This window comes from Benincasa hispida, chromosome 8 (assembly GCF_027475165.1).
Source record: "Benincasa hispida cultivar pf3 chromosome 8, pf3_genome.v1.1, whole genome shotgun sequence".
NCBI lineage: Eukaryota > Viridiplantae > Streptophyta > Magnoliopsida > Cucurbitales > Cucurbitaceae > Benincasa > Benincasa hispida.
Genome location: NC_143485.1, coordinates 65,422,178 through 65,446,230, shown reverse-complemented (window position 1 = coordinate 65,446,230; position 24,053 = coordinate 65,422,178). Strand labels below are relative to the sequence as shown.

The 24,053-nt window shown below is 36.3% G+C and overlaps 1 pseudogene; it reads right to left on the bottom strand.

Annotated features, from left to right (window-relative positions):
• Nucleotides 1–508: 508 nt before the first annotated feature.
• LOC150034798 (uncharacterized) lies at nucleotides 509–23,415 on the bottom strand (annotated as a pseudogene).
• Between the last annotated feature and the right edge of the window lie 638 nt (nucleotides 23,416–24,053).

The following is a 24,053-nucleotide window of genomic DNA, read 5'->3' as shown; positions in this document are numbered from 1 at the left end:
GGAAATTCTATGTTACAAGTCAACTTTGTCAATTAAAATCTTTTAAAGCACCAGAAACGGGGAGGTAAGATGACGATTTTAAGTAGAAAAACGCGGTCTTTCTTCCTATAAACTATACAATTTCTTTGACTATGTCATTTCAGGTCACGTTTATCCCGAGGGAAGTTTAATAAATCAATGGTAATCTGAAAAGTGGACTCCATTTGATTATATTTGCTGGTGTATACTTGTGTTCCATGCTTTTACTGACACCTAGGCTAAACTCCAAATATGTAATAAAAAACGTGAACTGACAAACAGAAAATGCTCGATCTAATTGCGTTTGGAAATTACGTTGATATCGTTATCTTTATCGTTATGATTGTCATTATTGTTACTATTACAACATGAAAATTATTCATATTTATTGTTATCGTTACTATTTGACCCTAAACGATAATGGTAATAATAAATGTGACAAATTCATAATTCTAAATAAACGTGATCAAAAGTAATCTAATTACGTCTATCAGATGGATGAAAGACATTCACTTGCTTAAAGCTTTTGTCATCGTTTAGCGGATTGGGATCTACAACATTGTTAATTGAGTGAGGATATGATTTGGCTACCCATAGAATATTTCATATGTTGGCTTCTTTCTTGTGAATGTTTCCATCAGCAGAATGCCATAACTATAAACATCACCTCTTCTAGAAACAATTCCATCCAATCCCAATTCTGCATTCAACACAACAAAGAAACTTGTTGATTAAAGCATGTTATACAATATGCAAACAAAACTTGGACATTTAGAAACTATTGTTATCTGGAGCCATATATCCCACAGTTGCTAAGGTTATAGTCTGTGTTATAGAATCTCCTCCACCCAAGAGTTTTGAAATCCCAAAATCTGTCAAGTGTGCAACCATATCTTCATCCAACAGTATATTGCTAGGCTTTAGATCACAGTGAACTATAGGTTTCCCATAACCATTGTGAAGATAATCCAAAGCTAAAGCAACATCAATCATGATATTCAATCTCTCTAGCATATTCAAGCCATAATCATGATGATACAACCACATATCAAGATTCCCATTTGGCATATATTCTAGTGTCAATGCTTTGAAATCCACATTGCTGCAGCTTGTAATGATTTTGACAAGGTCTCTATGGCGTATGTTGCACAAAATCTCGCAAAATAATTCAAAACTCTTGTTTGCATTTTGATTTAGCAAATTGAATATCTTAACTGCAGCAATTGTTCCATCTGACAGTGTTGCCTTGTAGACTGATCCAAAGTTCCCTCGACCTATCAAGTTGCCTTCATTGAATCCTTCTGTTGCTTGTGAAAGTTCTTGGTATGTGGTTCTTCTCCATATCGTTTGATAAGGTTAACAGCGTATCTTCTCGTACTTGTTCTTTCTTTCTCCGTCGATATGTCGCAAAAAGTAGTAAAAGTATCAGTGAAAACATGGCTAAAAAGATAGGTGGAAGGATATATACCAGTTTATTTGTTTTCTTCCCTGAGGCCTGAGATGTACTACTTGTGCAATGTTTGACTTGGAGCCTAGAAGAAGCTGCACAAAGTCCACTATTTGATATGAATGACTGAGCTGAGAAATTGGAAAATGGACCTCCACTTGGAATTTCTCCTTCTAAATGGTTAAATGAGATGTTAAATTGCTCAAGATGAGAGAGTTTCTCCAAAGACCTTGGAACGACACCAGTAAAAGTTATTACTGGACAAGTCCAAGATTTTCAAGTTAACCAAGTAGCCAAATGAGTCTGGAATTGAGCCTTCGAGTTCATTATGCGACAATGAGAGATTAACCAAGTTTGTGAGTCCTCTAATGCTACTTGGGATTTCACCAGAGAGTTGATTCTTGGAGACAATGTCTAATACAACTTCAAGATTTCCAATCTCTACTAGGAGAGATCCAGTTAGAGAATTTGATGATAGATTTAGATGTAAGATATAAGAAAGACCCCACAAAGAAGATGGCATTATAGAATTGAAGTTGTTGGAGCCTAATGACAGAGTTCTTAAAGCTGAAAGGTTATCAGAGTATGCAGGTATTACTCCAGAGAGCTTGTTATTACCCAGATATAATTCATCCAAATTCTCTAGTTGACAAAGTTCTGTTGGGATGTTTCCTTCTAAGCTATTGTTACTAATATGAAAACCTTGAAGTTGTTTTAGTTTTCCTATTGAAGTAGGAATGGTACCAGTAATTTGGTTGTTATTCATTATTAGGACTGTCAATGATCTTAAGAAGTTACCAATCTCTTTGGGAATCATACCCTTCATTCCAGTGTTTACCATTGAAAGATATTGAAATGAACTAGAGAAGTTTACAAAGGAGCTGGGAAGGAAGATAATCAGAGGATTGTGTGATAATTCCAATCGAACCAAGCTTGTTAAATTGGTCAAAAAACTGAAAATGCTCATTTCACAAGGGGGAGATTCAGCTGTGAAGTTGTTGAGCTCTAAATTTATCCACTGGAGGTTTTCGAATCGACCAAAAACGTTGGGAATCAATCCAGAAAATGAGTTGTCTCGAACATCAAATAGAGTGAGCTTAGAAGCATTGGTGATAGATTCAGAAACGGTTCCAGTGAGTTTGTTTCTTCCTAAAATGAGTTGGATAAGATTAGGAAGTCCAACACCGAGGTTTGTTGGGAGAGTTCCAGAAAGTTGATTCTTAACTAGAGCAATGGTATCTAGTTTTGAAAAACTGAAGATTGTTGATGGTATTGTACCATTAATTTAGTAGAGCTTCACTTGAATTAAGTGTAGGATTTTAATTGTTCATGTATGTTTAATTAGGGTGTGAGTTACGTATTTAAATTATTCATGACAATTCTATAAATAGGATTGACATTTACATTATTGATGTATCCAAGTATGTAGAGAAGAACACACAAAGAGAGTTCAATCAAAAGTGTAAACTAAGTTTGAAGAGTTTTTCAATTAAAAGTGTTTTTGTTTCCTCTCAAATAATCGTGTTGGGTTTAGAAATTGACTTCAAGCCCACAAGGAGGATGCTCAGCCCAAATGAAAGTGGTAGGTGAAACGAAAGGCACACAATGTGCCACACCTCTCAGCTGGCTCTACAACATGTGGAGACCTCCACTATCTCAATTCAGTGGGAGAGAATGAAGCCGACCCAAAAGTTTGATGGTAATTTTCAATCTTTCTTTTCTTTCTGTTTAAAGAAAAACACTCTCAAAATACCTTTGCCTTTAGCTGTATTCCTGTGCGATTTGCAGTGATTGAAGAAGAAAATTAAACAAGCAATTTGAAGAGTAGAAAGAAGAGAAGAGGAACATGAGCATGTATGTGGTTCGGCCTAACTCAGAGCCAACGTCCACGGGAAGGGATGAAGTATATTATTGAAGATTTTACAGAGATAAGTTTCTTTACAGTTTTTGTTTTGAGAAATGTAAAGAATAACACAAAATGTAAAAGTATCAACTAGTTATATTTGAATACATTTCTATTATGAAAGCTGTTAAAGAAACTAGCAGTTGAGGCTTGACTTGAGATTATTATCTTCAAATCTCCACTTTAATCTCAGCTATGTAAATCTTCTCCCTTCCGAATCTGACCTCTGATTATTCTTTTTCAGGTAAAGCAAAGCCGATAAGGTCAAGGCACTTGCTGAGCATGAGCTTCGGAACCGACTTGGTAAGCATGTCTGCTGCGTTTTCTAAGGTATGGACTTTTAACACTTCTACTTGCCCTTTTTCAATTTTGTCCCTTACAAAATGATACTTAATATTGATATGTTTTGTCCTTGAGTGATATTGTGGGTTTTTGGAAAGATGGACTGTACTTTGGTTATCACAGTAAATCTTAACTACTATTTGTTTGATACTAAAGTCTTCCATCAAGCCTTTTAACCACAATACCTCTTTTATTGCTTTTGAAAGAGCCATGTATTCAGCTTCGGTAGTGGATAGAGTTGTTATTGACTATTGGTTAACCTTTCAGCTTAGTAAATTCGAGCCATATAAGAAAAGATACCCTGAAGACCTTCTTTTATCTTGATCTCCAGCAAAATCAGAGTCTACATATCCATAGAGTTCAAGGTCTATCTGTTTAACACTTCTATAGATTAGTTTAGACTGCTTGGACCAAATTAGATATCTAAGGATCCACTTAGTAGCTTCCCAATGCCTTTTCCTTGGGTTTGACATAAATCTGCTCACTAGACTTGCACAATAGGATAAGTCAGGCCTAGTAGAGATCATGAGGTACATCAGACTTCCTACTGCCTGACTATAGGGAACCATCTGCATTTGTTTTAAGTGTTCCAAGTCAGTTTCTTTAGGAGAATTATCTGAGGACAGCTTAAAGTGTTGAGCAATAGGAATAGTCACAGGTTTAACATTGGACAAATTAAATCTTCTGATCACTTTCTCACAATAGTTTGCTTGGCTAATGCTTAGGATAGAGGATCCCTTGTCTCTGTCTATTTCAATCTTAAGGATTTTTTGACATGATTTAGATCTTCTTTTGTGGTCCCAGCTAGCAACATGTCATCCACATAAAAGGAGAAGATACACCTTATTCTTATAGGAGGTAGAGTTAACATAGGTGCAAATGTCATAAGTACTTTTCTGAAAACCAATACTTTCAATGTAGTCACTGAACCTTCTATACCAACATCTAGGAGACTATTTAAGACCATAAATAGACTTATTTAGAAGACAATATAAATCCTCTTTACCCTTTTCAACAAAACCTTTATGCTAAACCATGTAGATGATCTCATCTAAATAACCATGTAAGAAGGCTGTTTTAACATCTAGTTGATCTAGTTCAAGATTATACTGAGCAACCAGTGATAGAAGTAGTCTAATAGATGTTTACTTAACCACTGGTGAGAAAATTTCAGAGTATTCAATGCCTTCCCTTTGAGTAAAGCCTTTGGCCACTTATCTTGCTTTGTACCTTGGCTTTTCATCCTCGGAGGAACCTTCCTTTAGTTTGTAGATCCACTTAGAAGCTATTGCTTTGCACCCTTTAGGAAGGGGTACTAGAGTCCATGTGTCATTAACACTTAGTGATTTCATTTTTTCACACATAGCTTCAATCCAATTCTTAGTATCAGAGCAGCTTACTGTCTCCTCAAAATTGGCTGGTTCCTGGTCATTAAGTGCTATGGTTGCATTTAAAACTAGGTTTATATAGTTTGTTTCAATATACCTAGTTGGTGGGACAATCACTCTTCTCTGCCTATCCTTAGCTAGAAAGTATTGACTCAAATCAGGTTGTGCTTCAATGGTTTCTTCCTGTTGTTCTTCAATAATACCTTCTTCTTCTTATTCATTAGGAGAATTATGGTCTACTGACTTGTCTTTTTGGGCCTCCACCTCAATCCTAGTTGAAGGGCTTTTAGGAACCTCTATTGTAGTTTTTTCTTTTTGCATGAACATTTCCCTTTCTCTAAAGGTAACATCCCTACTGACTACAAACCTTTTCTCAGCTGGGTTCCACGTCTTAAAGCCCTTTACACCTTCAGTAAACCCAACAAACTTGCATTTCACAGCCCTAGACTTTAGCTTTCTCTGATTTTGATGTATATAACCAACACATCCAAAGACTCTTAGGTTATCTAAGTTAGGAGGGTGTTTTGTCCATTTTTCTTCAGGGGTCATAAAGTTTAGGGATGTATGAGGGTACCTATTTAAGGTGTAAATAACATAGTTAGCAGCTTCAGCCCAATACTTCTCACTGAGTATAGCATCTGAGAGTAAGCACCTAACCCTTTCCATAATAGTTCTATTAAGTCTTTCAGTGGTTAGGGTGTATGTCTGATTGTCCTATGCCTAGTTATGTCAGATTCCTTACAGAACTTATTAAATTCTTCACTACAAAACTACCCATTATTTGTCCTTAGATATTTAATTTCCTTAGAGGTTTGCTTCTCAATCGTGAGTTTCCATTCTTTAAATTTATTAAACAATTAGTCTTTAGATTTAAGAAAGAAAACTCAGCTTTTCCTTGAGAAATCATCTATAAAGGAAAGTAGATACCTTGAACCACTTAGGCTAGGAGTTTGAGCTGGATCCCAAAGGTCTGAGTGAATGTAATCTAAGATTGATTTAGTTGAATGGTGTGCTTTGGTGAAACTATGTCTAGTTGTTTTTCCCAAAACACAATGTTCATAGAAAGTTAGCTTGTCTGAGATTTCTTTTGGTAGAATTCCCTGTTTAGACAAAGCTTCCAGCCCCTTGGCACTTATGTGAGACAATCTTTTATACCATACATCAGCTTCTGTCAGATCATTAGGTGTGGCAACATATGCCCCTTTTATCATTTCTATACCTCTAATTACAAACAAGTCATTTATCTTTTCCCCAACAAGAACTACCTTAGAATCTTTAAGGACCTCTAGAGTTCCACCCTTACCCTTGTATTCACACCCTACTGCATCTAACATTTCAAGGGAGATAAGGTCTCTCTTAAGAAGTGGGATATGTCTCATATTCCTTAGAAGTTTGATAGTCCTATCTTTGAGTTTCATGGAGACTGACCCAATTCCTTCAATTTTACAGCCTTGGTTGTTCTCCATGTAAACCATCTCTCCATCTATTTCTTTGTAGGAATTAAACCAGGGTTTCATAGGTGTCATATGGTAAGTACATCTGGAGTCTAAAACCCAATCATGTTTTCCAAGGGGGTTGACATGGGTAACCTTATCAAGGGTTGAAGCTAAGGCATCTGAGTAGATATAGGGCTTTCAACTACAAAAGCTTCAGGTTGCTTGTCTTTCGACTCATTTTCTTTCTCTTAATTTTTCTTTTTAAGGATGAAACAATCTTTGATTAAGTGACCTTTCTTTTTGCAATATTTACACTTGACTTTATAATTAGGTTTGTTTTCATCGGTTTGTGATTGCTTTCTGTCCTTAGTTTGATTTAGTTTGAAATTTCCTTTTACAAACAATCTTTCTCTATTAGGTTGTTCCTTCTTAACTACTTGTAACTCAAGTTCCCAATTCTTGCATCAATAGTTATGCTATCCCTTCCATACTTCAAAACATTTTTAATCTCCCTATAGGATTCAGGTAGGAAATTTAAAAGTACATATGCTTCGTTCTTATCTCCTATATTCTCCCTAAGATTCTTAAATTCAGCAACAATCTTTTTAAACTCATCTAGGTTATCAGAAAGAGTTTTTGAAGAATCCATTTTAAAAGTAAAAAACTTCTCCCTAAGATACATTTTATCAGGAAGATCCTTAGTGGCATATAGGTATTCCAATTTTGTCCAAATCCTATAGGTAGTCTCTTGATCAATAACTTGCCTCAAACATTATCACTAATTCTAGGACTAACGTACCATAAGCTGCTAGCTCTTAATCTTTTTTTTTCTTGAGTTGTCACAGTATTTAGAGATTAGATGGATCCACTAGGGCCTTATGAGCTTTTTGCTGACCGAGAATTGCTCTTATTTTTGCCTTCCAGAGGCCAAAGTCCCCTTTACCATCGAATTTCTCTACTTCATACCTTGTTACTGCCATCTTGAATGAATCTTGTAATCTTTATGCTTCAAGAATTGAAATCTTGAATGTCTTTTGCTCTGATACCAGATTGTTGGGTTTAGAAATTGACTTCAGGCCCACGAGGAGGTTGCTCAGCTTAAATGAAAGTGGTAGGTGAAACGAAAGGCACACAATGTGCCACACCTCTCAGTTGGCTCTACAACACGTGGAAACCTCCATTATCTCAATTCAGTGGGAGAGAATGAAGTCGACCCAAAAGTTTGATGGTAATTTTCAATCTTTCTTTTTTTCTGTTCAAAGAAAAACACTCTCGAAATACCTTTGCCTTCAGCTGTATTCTTGTGCGATTTGCAGTGATTGAAGAAGAAAATTAAACATGCAATTTGAAGAGCAGAAAGAATAAGAGAAGAGGAACACGAACATGTATGTGGTTCGGCCTAACTCAGAGCCTACGTCCACGGGAAGGGATGAAGTATCTTATTGAAGATTTTAAAGAGATAAGTTTCTTTACAGTTTTTGTTTTTGAGAAATGTGAACAACACAAAATGTAAAAGTGTCAACTATTTATATTTGAATACATTTCTGTTATGAAAGTTGTTAACGAAACTAGCTGCTGGGGCTTGACTTGAAATTATTATCTTCAAATCGTTTGTTGGTTATTTATTTGTGAGTGTCCATCACACGCTTCCAACAAAGTGGTATTAAAGCTTGAGTTTGAAAAACAAATAATTGTTTTGCAAATGGAAAATAACAATTTGGTTCCCTTCCAAATGTCTCGACTTACGAAAGAACATTATAGCAGTTAGTGTATCTGTATGAAAGCTCTACTTAGTTCACAAGATGTATAGGATATTGCCAATAATGGTTATGAAGAACCAAAAAGTGATGTGACTTTAAATCAAACTCAATGAGAAGCTTTGCAAAATACAGGAAAGAAAGACCAAAAGACTCTCACCATCCTTCATCAAGCCATCAATAATCCAAAATTTGAGAAGATTTTCGGAGCAACTACTGGACATCAGACATGGAAAATTTGGAAAATGCATACAAAGGAGTAGATCAAGTCAAGAAGGTTCGCCTCCAAAAATTGAGAGGTGATTATGAATCACTACAAATGAAGGAATCTGAATCGATTCCAGATTATACTTCAAGATTGCTAGCAGTAGTAAATGAAATGGAAAGATATGGTGAGACAATAGATGATGAGCAAGTGGTAGAAAAGATACTTCGCTCATTGGATGAAAAATTCAATTTCATCATTGTCACTATTAAAGAATCAAAGGATTTGAGTACAATGTCCTTATGGGTTCCTTAAAAGCCCATGAAGAGAAGCTTCTCATGAAGAACAAACAAACAATTGAGCAACTTTTTCAGTCAAAGTTCCAGTTGAGAGATAAAGAAGATAGCCAAGAAAAAGACAATCAAGGTCGAGGATGTAGTAACAATCGTGGACGTGGTGATTTCATAAGTAGAGGTCGAGGAAATTACGATCAAAGAAAATTTGACGTGAGTAATTCAAACTCTAATTCATCAAGAGGTTGTGGAAAACAAAATTATCCAAGGTCAAATAGAGAAAGATCAAATAATGAAAAAATATATGAAAAAAGACAGGTTGAATGTTATAATTGTCATAAATTTGGCCATTATTCCTGGGAATATAGGAATAAAGTAGAAGAAAATGCAAATTATGCTGAGAAAGATGAAGAACGCGATGAATCATCTTTGCTTCTAGCATGAAAAGGTGAAGAAACATGTGAAAATAATGCATGGTATCTCGATAGTGGAGCTAGCAATCACATGTGTGGATGTAAGTAAATGTTCGTGGACCTTGGTGAATCTGTTGGTGGTAATATCATATTTGGTGATGCCACAAAAATTCCTGTTAAAGGAAAATGTAAAATTTTAATCAACTTGAAGAATAGGAAGCATGAGTTTATATCTAAGTTTATTATATGCCTGATGTGAACAATATTTTGAGTTCGAGACAACTCTTAGAGAAAGGTTATAGTATTTTGATGAAAAATTATAGTCTTTTGATAAGGGATAATTGTCATAATATGATTTCTAAATTGAAAATGACGAAGAATAGAATGTTTTTATTAAACATTCAAACTAATGTTGCTAAATGTTTGAAGACATGTTTGAAAGATCCATCTTAGATTTGGCACTTGAGACTTGGGAATTAAAACTTTGATGGCTTGAGACTATTAGCAAGGTAGAACATGGTGAAAGGACTGCCATATGTCAAACATCCAAATCAATTTTGTGAAGGTTGTCTTTATGGCAAACAAGCAAGGTAAAGTTTTCCACAAGAATCTTCTTAAAGAGCAAAGAGACTACTAGAGTTAGTTCACACTAATCTTTGTGGATCAATTAAACCAAGTTCTTTCGGTAAGAGTAATTATTTATTGATGATTTCAGTTGAAAAACTTGGGTTTATTTTGTCAAGGAGAAATCAGAAGTATTTGGCATGTTCAAGTGATTTAAAACTCTTGACGGAAAAGAAAGTGGTTATTACCTAAAAGCCTTGAGATCAGACAGAGGAGGAGAATTCACTTCAAATGAATTCAAAGATTTTTGCGCAGAAAATGGAATTCGTCGAACTATGACAGTTTCATAGACTCCTAAACAAAATGGTGTTGTTAAGAGGAAGAATAGAACGATACTCAATATGGCTCGAAGCATATTGAAAAGTAAGAAGATGCCAAAAGAATTTTGGGCACAAGCTATTGAATGTGTTGTATACTTGTCCAGTTGTTCTCCTACTAGAAGCTTGTGGAACAAAATGCCTCAACAAGCATGGATAGAAAGAAAACCATCCATTGCTTATTTGAGAGTATAGAGAAGTATCGCTTATGCACATATACTTGATAAAAAACGTAGGAAGCTCGATGATAAAAGTGAGAAGCATATTTTTGTTGGCTATGATGCAAGCTCAAAAAGCTACAAGCTTTATAATCCTGCTACAGAGAAGATAGTGGTAAGTAGAGATGTTGTGTTTGATAAGGAAGCAACATCGAATTAGAATGATGAACGAAAAGACTATAAGTTTTTACTTTTTCCTAATGATGATGATGGGACTAGTGACATTGCTTCTCCATCAACACCACCAATGTCGCCAATCACTCCACAACAAAGCACACCTTCATCATCTACAAGCTCAAGTGAAGGACCTCGTGGTATGAGAAGTTTATGAGATATATATGATGAGATTGTAGAGTTAAGTCAAAGTTTTAATAATCTTACTCTTTTTTTTATCTATTTGGTGGCAGTGAACTTTTGAATTTTGAAGAAGCTTTGCAAGATGAAAAGTGGAAAACTGACATGGATGAAGAGATAAAGGCCATAAAAAGAATGATACATGGAAACTTTCTACTCTTTTGAGTGGAAAGAAAGCAATCAATGTCAAATGGGTATTCTGTTGGGGTTGATGCCCTAAATCTCGTAGTGTCCTGTATTTTGTAAACATTTGTATGAACAAACTTTTGTGATGTAATAATATGAGATATTTTATTCACCACTGTCTATGAAATATGAGATATTTTAGTTGCATTAACCACATTCTTTGATAAATGATCACTATGAGTCAGACTTGATACCTGGGCTCCAGGAGGGGGAGAGTGGGAGATGTAAGAAAAATTACCAACTTGACCCTTAGCCCAACCAATAAACTAAGATCCCTGGTTATCTTTGTAACTTAAGCATGTATGTGGAGACATACAAGTGGATCGTACTTTCAGTGATAAACTAAATAGTCTGTAGTATATGGATAAAGGAAGGAAACCTTATCCTAGTGACGCTACGAGTGTGGCCTGCTTTATAGGTGTTACAAGTGTTATAAAGTGCTACAAATGGTCTGATCCTGACCATTCATGTATTAGACATGCGGGCAGGGATATTCTATACAAAGGAGTTTGTATAAGACTGGACCACGAAATGTTTAGTCTAGTTATATAACGTCGTTCATGACAAAGACTTTCATTTCACTAGGATGACCATAGGTAACATGACCTTAATCTTGAGTACGTTTGGAACTCCTGCCTATGAGGGCGGTCCTTTAATTTGCATGGGTTTGAGTGGCCAGATCGTCGACTCAAACCTACCACTTTGGGGATTCGTCTGATTGGGGAGCTGGGAACTTAGCTACACAAGACAAAATTCACTCCTTCCCCGAAGCAGGAGCAAGTAGCTCCCTTAAGGGCTGATTCTAAGGCTTGAACTGTTGAGATTGGTGTCCTAATTCTCCCGGAGTCTCGTAGTTTGTAAACTTTTTACACATTGTTATTAATAAAATAAGAGTTATTTTATTTGCATTTACTCACATCACATAAACAACGATCCATGGTTATTGTATATAAACTTAAGCATGTATATGAGATATACAAGTGGATTATGCCTTAAGTAATAACCTAAAAGGTCTGTAGTATAAGGATAAAAGAGGGATACCTTATCTTAGTGACATTATGGATACGACAAGCTTTATAGAGGTTTACAAGTGTTGTGAACTACTACAGATGGTCTGATCCTAACCATTCATGTGGAGACATGCGAGTGGGGGTGTCCTATACAAAGAGTTTGTATAAGACCGAACCACGAGATGATTCGTCTCTTTATATAACGTCGTTGATATTTGAGACTTACATCTCACCTAAACGACCATAGGTGACATGACCTTAATCCTAAGTGTTTTCGGAACTCTTGTCTATGAGGGCGGTCCTTTGATTAGTATGGGTGAGAGTGACCAGATTGCCAACTCAACAAGCCTACCTTTTTAGGGATTTGTTTGATTGGGGAGCTGGGAACTCAGTTACACAAGACAAAATTCACTTCTTCCCCGAAGCAGGGGTAAGTAGATATGTTCCCTTAAGGGCTAATTTTGGGTCTTGAACATAGTGGCCACATCCTCTCTTTGGAAGAGAGGACCCAGTCATAGTAGGACTATAACTTATTATTCATTAGAGGAATCGATGGTATTTAAGGAGTTAGATGTAACTACAGAGATAAAACGGTAAATTGGCCCAACTGTACTTACGAGCGATCTGTGAAGGGTTATCGCACTATTGATTGGTTGATATGGACATAGAAATATATCTGTAATAAGGAGAGTACAGCTGTCGGTCTTTAGTGAAGTGCCTGATAATTAATGGATGGTGGATCTCGTGACTAAAGAGTTTATCAGTTATTCACATACCATTGGAGCTTCAAGCTATAGGTCCATAAGGTCCCCTTGGTAGTCCAATGGATTCAAGTTGAGAATCAGTTATTGAGGTTAGTTTGATGTGTTTAAATTAACATAAGAAAATTCAATTATATATGATATAATTGGTGTGATGTATGAAATACATCTTGAGGAATTAATGTAAATATGATTTACATTGAGTACCATAAAATAGAAAAAGAATTATGGTTTATATTTTTCATGAGATGAAATATTAAAACTATAGGTTATAAATAAAATATGGTAAGTTAGTTATCATATTTATTTATAATATATTAATTATATGATAATTAATTTCTTTTTCTCTAATAACCGATTGAGTGGGAGGTTATTGGTTGTTTTATGGTAATTGTGAGATAAAAGGAAAAATGTTTTCCTAAAATTAGAAGTTACTTGATTCGAAAATAACTCACGGAGTAAAGCTATCAAGTGAAAGAGTTTCACTAAGCAATAACTGGTAGAGACTAAACGATCGTGGAGCTAGTTCATCAACTGATCGTAGCTAAACGATCGAGTGGCTTTGTCTATGTGATAGACTGTCATTTACTATACGATCGGTCACATCGTCTATATGATAGACTGTGTTATCTCCCAGTTGCTCAATCATTTACATGATCGTTGTCCTCTAGTCTCTTCCTTAAGCCAAGATCATACAGAGCCCACAACTCCTGAATTCTCATGCCGAGAATATCAAGGTAACCATTGTGATGGTGTTCTTACTCACTTCGTGAATCGAGTGTGATGTGATTGGTTTCGTGGAGCTGTTTGTTGTGTTCGTGCTGTTGGTAGCAGTCTGTTTGTTGCGTTCGTGTTGCTATGGACGCTTGTAGATTGATCGAGGGATTCTTGAAGAATGTTTCTTCAAAGGTATGCATACTCTATCCTTTGATACTCTTGTTAGCATGTTGTAATTTCGTGTTGTGCATGACCTGTTAGTTTCTGTTCTTGTACTGTAATTGTTTATTTTCAATTCAAATGGAATTTAGAACTATTCCTTCTGTTGCTCATAGAAATCCTCATGCTTGATTTCCTTCATGAACAATGTGGCCACACCTTCTCATGGCCTGAGAAGTGTTCACTCATAGGACTATGATGTATTATTCATTAGAGGAATCAGTGGTACTTAAGAAGTTAGATATAACTACAGGGGCAAACGGTAAATTGACCCAGCTGTACTTACGAGCAATTTGTGAAGGGTCATCGTACTATTGATTGGTTATACTCAATGGTCACTGAAATATATCTGTAGTACGAAAAGTGCAGCTGTCCGTCTTTAGTGGAGTGCCCGACAGTTAACGGATGGTGGATATCGTGATTAAAGAGTTTAGTTTGTTATTCACGTACCATTGGAGCTTCAAACTATAAGTCCATAAGGTCCCTTTGGTAGCTCAATAGATTCATGTTGAGAATCAATTTTTGGGTTAGTTTGAAATGTTCAAATTGACAAAGGGAATTTGATTATATATGATATAATTAAATTGATTCAATTATATGTGATATAATTGATTTGATGTATAAGATACATTAATTGGAGAAGCTAATATAAATATGATTTATATTAAATGTAATAAAGGAGAAAAAGAACTATAGTTTATATGTTGCATAAGATGTGATATTAAAACTATTGGTTATAACTATAATATGATAAATTGGTTATTATATCCATTTATAACAAAAACAATTATGAGATAATTGTGGTTGGTTATTTTTCTCTATTAACAAATTGAGTGGGGGGTTTTTATCAGTTTTAATAATTGATGGATAAAAAGGAAAATCATTTCATTTTTTATAAAATGAAACTCATTTCGATCGAGTGAAGAAAATAGTTATATGATAGCCTTTGAGAGAGTGAACGATCAAGCATCAAGTTTGCTAGACGATAGTTCCTCGTTACCCAACGATCAGGTACCAAGTATATACTATAGACGTTCTCATTCTCCCACTTACTCGTAGTTCCTCCTACCCTCTACCAAATCCACACAGAGCCCACACCTCCTGGATTCTCACACCGAGAATACCAAGGTAGCCTCTTGGTAGTGTCGAGTTTTTTGTTCGAGGGCTGAGGATCGAGTCTTACTTGATTGTGTTCGAGGATCTGACAGTTTGTGTCATTCATTGGTTATTCGTTGCGTTCGTGAACTTGATCGAGTTTGCTTGGACGCTTGACTGGTGTTGATCGAGGGAATACTCGAAGAATAGTTCTTCAAAGGTATGTCACTCGATTCCTTTTATTTTTAACTTAAAAGCATGTTGTAATTTACTCGGTGAAGCATAACTATTCTTGTTTGATTGTTAATGTGTTGTTCTTTCACAATGGGTTTGGAATGATCTACTTCCGCTCAACTGTTCTCTTTGAAAAATGTTCCTTCATATTCAAGACGAAAAGAAATGAAAAGGGAGAAGTGGAGAGGCATAAGGTAAGATTAATTGAAAAAGGTTACTCTCAAAGAAAAGGCATGGACTATGATGAAGTATTTGCTCTTGTTGCTCACATGGAAATCATAAGGTTGTTCATTGCAATTGTTGGTCAAGGTAAATGGAAGATCTTTCAAATAGATGTTAAATTAGCATTCTTGAATGAATATTTGGAAGAAGAAGTATACTTAGAACAACCTCTTGGCTATGCTGTGAAAGGTCTGAAAGATAACGTCTTGAAATTAAATAAGGCGTTGTATGGATTGAAACAAGCACCTAGAATATTTTCTTGACAATGGGTATTTGAGATGTTCTTATGAGCATTCTCTATATATTAAGACTAATGCTCATGGAGATATTTTGTTGGTATGTTTGTATGTAGATGACTTAATTTTTATAGAAAATTGTGTAAGTATGTTTGAAGATCTCAAGAAGGCAATGACCATGGAATTTGAAGTGACAGATATTGGGTTGATGTCATATTATTTTGGCATTAAGGTGAAGTAGTCAGAGGAAGATATTTTTCTCGTTTATCTCTCGAGAACGATATGCTAAAGAAATTTTAGAAAAGGTCAAGATGATCAATTTTATTCCTGTCACAACTCCAAGTGAAGTTGGGATAAAACTGTCCAAATATGAAGAAGGAGATGTCGTTGATCCTTTATATTTCAAAAGCTTTTAGGAGTTTGAGATATTTGACATGCACACGACCAGATATTCTTTTCAGCATTGGATTGGTGAGTTTGTTTGTGGAATCTCCTACAATTACTCATTTGAAATTGGCAAAGAGAATTCTCCGTTACCTCAACGGTACACTTGATTATGGATTATTTTATTCTCCATCTAAGGAATTTAAGCTTGAAGGTTATTGTGATAATGATTGGGTTTGAGATGTTAATGATTGAAAAATTACAAGTGGATATATGTTCTTTGTTGGTAATACTGTATTTACTTAGAGATCTAAGAAGTAACCTATTGTGACATTATCTACTTGTGAGGCAGAATATGTTGTCGTAGCCTCATGTATTTGTCATGCAATTTGGATAAGGAATTTGTTGAAGAAAAATGGAATTTTGCAAGATGATGCAACTATGATCCATGTATATAGTAAGTCAACAATTACTCTAGCAAAGAATCCAGTGTTTCATGATCGTAGCAAGCACATTGATACAATATTTCATTTTATCAGAGATTTCATTTCAAGAAAGGAGGTTCAAGTTGAATATGTGAAGACTGAAGATCAAATTGCGAATATTTTCACGAGATCGCTCAAAGTTGATGTGTTTAACAAGTTAAAAAATTTGCTTGGGGTTTTTAGAAAACATGTTTAAGGGAGGATGTAGAAAATGAAACATATTTTAATTAGATAAGTTATAGATGAATTAATTTATGAGAGTTGGAAAAATTAAAAAATGAGAGTTAATTATGTTGATGTAAGAGTTAATTTAGTAGAGGTTCACATGAATGAAGTGTAGGATTTTAATTGTTCCATGTATGTTTAATTAGGGTGTGAGTTACATATTTAAATTTACCCATGACAATCCTATAACTATAAATAGGATTGACATTTACATTGTCGAGGTATCCAAGTATGTAGAGAACACACAAAGAAAGTTCAATCAAAAGTGTGAAAGTTTGAAGAGTCTTTCAATTAAAAGTAATTTTGTTTCCTCTCAAATAATCGTTTGTTGGTTATTTATTTGTGAGTGTCCATCACACGCTTCCAACACAGTACCTGTAAATTTTTTAAAATGAAGAGTAAATGTCAATTTATATCACAAAAGATGAACTTTATGAATATCGGTGGTTATCCTAGGCAAGGCCCAAAGAAACCATGGGAGTCCACGCATCCTAAAACGGGAAGATGTGGTCCTGTATCTTAGGTTAGTCTAGCTGAGCTCACTCAATTTTACCAAAAAGGAAATGACTAAGGGAGTTCATTGACCAAAAATCTTGCGCAACCTCGACAACCACATGTCTATTGACACTACCAACATTGCACACATCCCAAGCGAATGTCAGATTATGAACTTTATAAATAGTCCATTTTACCACTTCAAGAGTAAGCAATCTTTCGTGTGCTTAGTCGGACAAAACACTTGTATACGGAGTGTACTCGGCTTAGCATCACCCTACTGCGAGTTCTTTTACAGGTCAGCTCGAACCAAGCATAAAGAAGGAAAAACTGACTTGATGAGATTTCGCACCAACAATGAACCTTTTCTTTGTAATATGGGATATTAATAAACATCCAACACAACTTTAACTTCATAACTTGACTAACAACTTTAACTTCATAACTTGACTAACTTAAAATTCAAAGCTAAATTAAGCCTAGAAGTCTATAAGCAATTGCAAAGTTGAAAAAGTTGGGTTAAAACGGTACCTGCCAAATAATTAGGATTGGCAAAATTCTCCGCGGGTCGAGGCAGGGAATCCTCAGTTTGACTGGGGATGGGGTCAAACTGGAGAATTTTTTCGAGGCCCTGTCCGAGGACTGGGTGGGGACAGAGATGGTATCCCCATCCCAATCCTGATTAATCCCCGACTCGATTTTATTATATTTATATTTTTAATATTTTATAAATATATATTTATAATATATAAAATAACTTTTTTATATGTATGTTTATAATGTACACTATAGACTTATAGTGTTGTGAGCCCAATATTGAATATATAAATTCTAAATTTAAGCCCAAAAGTCAAGCCCAAACTTAAAAAATTTAAAGAAAAAAATGGAGAATCCCATAGGGATTTAATAGGGAATTCCCGCGGGGAATTAGTAGGGGAATCCCCGTGGGGAAACGGGGAATGGGGCCCCAAAGGGACCCCGCTTCCGCGACGGGGAATCCCCGCCCCCGTCCCCGCCTTCAAATGGTGGGGACGGGGGTGGGGATGGAGGGGGGAAACTTCCCCCACGGGGTCAGGGACGGGGGACCCTCCTCTGCCCCACCTCAACCCCGTTGCCAACCCTACAAATAGTTGACTCCAAGAAGGATCCTTCTTACCCTAGTTAGGTTCCCTATACTTCTAAGTATGCTTTCTGTGAATTGATTATATGCCAATGATACATCACTAAGATTTTCACATTTCCACAATGGAAGGAAGTTGACTTAATAGCTGATTGTAAGACAAATACAATCCTCCAAGTGATGGAAGATCTTCGTAAATGTCATTAGGAAGCCCATCGGTGAAGTTATTTCTTGATAGATGCAATGTTACTAGAGACGAAAGGTTAAAGATGACCAAAGGAATTGACCCTAAAAATAAATTAAATTCAATGTTCAATGTCTTCGGCCTTTGAAGGGGTCCAATCTCTATTGGGGTATCTGCAAAAGAGAAATCAACTTGTGTTGCTTATCGTCGTGTTTAACAAATACTATGTTTGAATGCCTTATGTGTTAGTTTAATTGTGTGGCCAATTGTAGTTCATGCTTTAGTCACAAGTTTTCTTATAAATTGCCAAGTATAAACAACTTATAAGTTTCTCGGTGCGAGTTGAGGTCGACCACAGGGACTTGTGATATGATTGTTTGGACCTTATGTGTGAACACGACTATGATTAAAATTTTTTTGAAGGTAGTCAAATATAATGTGATTAATTAAGCTATGCAATGAAAGAATCTAAATGAGGCTCTAAGTTAGAAAGGTGATGAAAGTTTCAATGCCTACGTCAGAAATGTTTTTGAAGAACTTGAGATTAACAGCAGCTTAAACGTGTGAAAAATGTATGGAGAAGGCAAGCTTTGGGGAAGATCAACACTGCATCTCTAAGTTTAACTTTTAAGGTTAATCCTGGCTCGCATCATCCATTTATCGCACACCTTTCGGTGGCCAGCCATGCTTGTCATATTTCTATGACGCGTGAATGATGTTGAATTTAAGGGTAAAGTTATTTCTATAATGATGTTGTATTTAAGGGTAAGGTTATTTCTATAATGATGTTACATTTGAGGGTAAGGTTATTTCTATCTCTAGAAACATTGCTTACTTTGCTTAATGAGTTCCACAACCACTTATCCTCTCAGGCAGTTAATTATAGCTGCTTGACTTAATAGTGATCACAGGCAAGCATTTAAATCACCATACACTAAGCAAACGGGATTACCAATTAAAGATTCAACTTAGTCATGACATTAATCTTCCTCTTACCCCGTGATAATTAGCAAATCATGGTGAATGAAAGAGCGAAGGTAGAGATAGAGAAAATGGTGAGAGTAGACATGATGAGATATATGAATAAAAAATAAAGTAGTTGATTACAAAATGATTAATCTCTTAGTCAAAATGCAATACAACTATAAGCAGTAGTAAAGAATAAAAGGAAAGGGTAGTTGTTAACAATTTCTTGCTTTCAACAGATGGATGCCAAGGTTGCTGGTGAAGGAATGGAAGTGTGGAATGGAAAAGGCCCTCTCGGACTCTTGCTCCGTTGAAGCTCTGATGAGAAATTGGGGTGAAGTTTGGAAATGGAAACTCTCAGAAAAATCTCATTCTCCCATTCTTTTCTTCGTGGATGCCAAGGCTCTATTTATAGAGCCATGCAATGACAATTTTGGGACTCCCTCTCTGATAAATCGTCATCTTTGACGCGATAGGTGAGATGTCAACATTCTAAATTTTTCAGCAGAAGATCCACTGGTACAAAGTCAGAGATCTCGAGGCCTGCGATCAATTGTTTGTTCCTCGAGTAGAAGTTCAGCGTATGCGACCAAATCTTGCGATCAACTGCAAAATAGACACTTTTGGCGTAATTTACTCATGATATGTGGTCAATGGGAAATTTTTAGTGTACTTAAGTGCAAGTATAATATTTAGCATGAATTTCTAGCATAATCAAGACATATTTGCTTATCTAACCTCGTTATTCTAAGTAAAAGGTAACAATAACTTGTATTTCTACAAGTTATCAACTTGCTTAACAAGATTTACAATATAGTCAAGTAGCATAATCTCTTATTTGACCAAAAATTAGAATAAATGATGAAGTCATTTGGATGACTATATCATACTTTTTTAGCTTATACCAGTCACCCTGGGCATAAATGAAGGGTTTTTCTTGTATGGTTGACTTTAATTTTGCAGCCGTGATGCCATTTGCTCCAAATATTTGACTCTCTATCATTGTCAGAAAATCAAATGCACTAGAAGTATATTGATTATTCATTTTCTCCCTTGCCATTTTGAGAGTGAGACTAAGGTCATCTTGACAATAGTGCTCTCACATGCTATGGCTTTTCCTCCCTCCCTTGCGCTTCCCATCCCTTCTTTGAACTCGTGCTCTCATTCAAATTAAATTAATTCAATATAATAATGCTCTCACGTGCTAGGATTTTTCCTATCTCTCGCCTACTTTTCATTCCTCCTTTACGCTCACGCTTGCGTTTGCGTTAAACTAACTCAATACAATAGTTCTCTCACATGCTAGGACTCCTCCTTCCTCACTTGTACATGTTTGCGCTCATCTCCTTGCACTTGTGCTCGTAATAACACTTGCCACTCTGAAACATCATTGGTGATGTACGGGAGGCAGTATAGCATGCTCTTAGTATGCTCTAATATAGTATATGGTTATGATTTGTTATTCTAAAAAATTGGGACAAACAACATTAACCATCCGAAATTTAAGTCATCCATGCAAAAAAAAAAAAATTCATAAATGACATGTCTTCCTTTTTGTCCATATCATTGGATGTCAAAACTCGATTAGTCTTACCTGTGAACTGATTGTAATTAAGATACAAATCTTAAGAAACGTTAGATTTACAACTTCTCTTGGAATATTCCCTATAAAAGAAGAACAAACTTTTAAACAGAAGCCCAACAAAGAAAAGTTAGAACCTACTTAGTACCTTCCTAACTAACCCATCTGCCTAAGCCAGGGGGTTGTACAAAACCTTACTTGAAATCTGGTTTTCTTGAAGATTAAGCATTCTAAGTGAAGTTAAGTTGAAAAGGGAGGTGAGAATGAGGCCAGAGAATTGATTGCCATAAAGATACAATTCTTCCATTCTCTGCCATCGCCCTATCCACGAAGGAATCTCTCCACTGAAGTTATTGTTTCCAAGACTGAGCAGTTTCAACCTAGGCAAATTGATGAACTCAATAGGTAAAGGGTCATGAAAGTTATTGTTCTTGATAGTAACATAAGTGAGAAAAAGAAAGAGTTCTCACTTCAGGAGGAAATGTGGCTGTGAGACCCATGTAAGAAAAATTGAAGCTTGTCACTCTATTGTGTTTTTTTACCACATTCTATGCCAACCCAATTGCAAACTGAGGTTGTTGCAGACCAATTGTTTGTGATAATGCCATAGGGATCACTTGTGATGTGAACTTCGAGAGCAAGAAGAGCTATTTGGTCTGTGGTGATGTTTTGAGAGGCCACGGATAGATTGGCTATTACAAAGTATGAAAAAAAGGCTATATGTTGTATTTTTTTTCTAGCCTAATACATTTGGACCCTTTATTATATTCAGTGGTCTTGTCTTTTTTTCAGCACATTAATTTGGCTTCTTATTGGGCTTGGTATACTCTTTGTACTCTACAGGGAAAGAGTATTGTTATAGTTTCTTTTAGGCTAGCTGTTTATGAGTGAACTAGAAGAACAAATAAGGAATATTCCTCCACTAAATTTTTTATAGAAGGTTGCATGGGATTGGTTGATTGGTTGAGGTATGTCACCTGAATTCGTTTTTCCTTCTAGGGATATTTATCGTGCATAAAGTGGTCCAGCTGAAGTGTTTCCTTGATATAATTAAATGGCTGATTGAGCATTTAGGGGAGCATCGAGGAAGCGATTAAGCATACATCGAGTAAGCGAGTAAGTATACTCGATGCATGCAAGCGAGCAAGCTTTCAAATGAGCAGTGAGCAGCGAGTAAGCGAGCGATCGAGCATCGAGTAAGGTGCTAGCAAGGATCGAGTATGAGTATGCAAACTCTGAATTACTGGCTATTTAAGTGTTTTCTTCTTATTGCTGTTATGACGAATTTTGTATTTCCTCTTTGAAAAGAAATTCCTCTGTATTCTTGTTATGAATATCAATAAAGAAGATTGAGAGACCTTTCACAATGGATGTAAATCTCACCTTGAAATTGAACGACTATAATTTCTGTATTGTTTGTTCTTTCTCCTTTTCTTATTTTATTTTCATTCAAGTATTTCCTTTGCATTACAATACTGAGCTGAAAAGTTAGTAAGTATAGCTCAGGTCAACACTATAGCTATGAAACCCATATCTCAATTTCTTACTTAAGCAGGTAATTAAGGAAATTAACTAAGTATAAGTTAAATCCTATGTTGAAGAGAAAGAAAAATTCTAAGTATTGGAATAGGTTTTCTTTGAGTAGCTTAGAGTTGAGCCCTAACTAGGGAAATTTGGCTAAGTGTGAAGTCAAAAGAAACCATGTGTTTGGTGTTAGGAAATATTAACACATGAGGCATCTAATGAGGCTAAGTTTGTAGAGGTTATTAAGCCCTGAAATCCAAGTGTGGCCAAATGAAGAAAAGCCAGGCGTTAGACAAGGCATGCGACAACCAAGTTTTGAAGGTTAGCATGCATGCGATAGAAATAAGTGTGTGCGAGTGTGGCGCTAGGCGTTGGAGTGTTATGCGTACGAATGATCATATAGCTACATGCGGTGCTAAACGATGCGCTAGACGATAACACTACACGATAGGCGATGACGCTACACGATAGGCAATGACGCTACACGATCAGCATAAGTGCTAGACGATAGCACTAGACGATAGCGTTAAACGATGGACTTGGATGCTAGACGATGCGTTAGGCATGAGTGCTAGGCGATAGACACAAGCGTTAGACGATGGCGCTACACGATAAAGTGTGAGTGCTAGATGATGGGCGTGATGCGTTAGATGATGGTTCAGTGCTACACGATGAGCGACAGCAAGAGATACGTGATAAGCGACAACGAGATCGTTAGGTGATAAGCGAAAGTGAGAGATCACTAAATGATGAGCTATGTGATAGGCTATGCGCTGAAAGATGAGCGACAACGAGATCGTTAGGTGATAAGCGACAACAAGAGATCACTAGATGATGGAGCTATGCGATGGAGCGTAAGTGTTATGCGATGGGCAGACGTTAGACGATGAGTGGCAGCGAGAGGGCTGGAAGATGAGCCACAGTAAGATCGTTGGGTAATGAGGGACAACGAGAGATTATTAGACGATGAGTCATACGGTAACACAAGGGCTATACAATGTACTACGAGCCAAGGATATCCGAGGGCTGTGGGCTGAAAAGAACTAACCAGACATATGGCAATCAAAGGGGATATTTGAAGACCATGCAATTTGAGTTGGGCGAAGGAGAAGGCATGTAAATCAGTTAGGTTTAGCTGAAGAAAGAAGAGGCAAACACTTCAAGCTAGTGGTGGCAAAGTAGGGCATTGACAACATGAAAAGGGAACGCCTAGGCATGCTGCAAGCTGGAGGTGTCAAGACAAGGTGAAGTAGAAACGTCTATAAATAGGGCAAGGGGCTTCACTTCAGTACACAAAAAGCATTTCCAGTTCGAGAGATCACCTAAGAGGAGAAGTTAAGAGTAATTAAGAGGAAACCTTGCGTCGAGCAAAGGAAGGGTGCATTGATCTGTGCATTGATCAAAGCAAGGACGCAGGGGCTATGCAGACTATACGAACAGACAACAGTACTAAGTTCAAATGAGAAGTTCTTCCAAATTACTCGTGCAAATCAGGTGGTTCTTGAAACAAAAGCTTTTAAATTGAATGTAGTTTCAGTATAAAGGTTTGCTATGAGAATATTCTAAGCGTAAGGCTGTCAAAATTAAAGGGAACCAAGAGGTGCTCACTAGTAAGGTGACAGCCGGGCCAAGCGAAGAAAACTTGAGACTCTAAACTCTCGAGAGGGAATCTCAAGACCAAACTTTAAAGTAA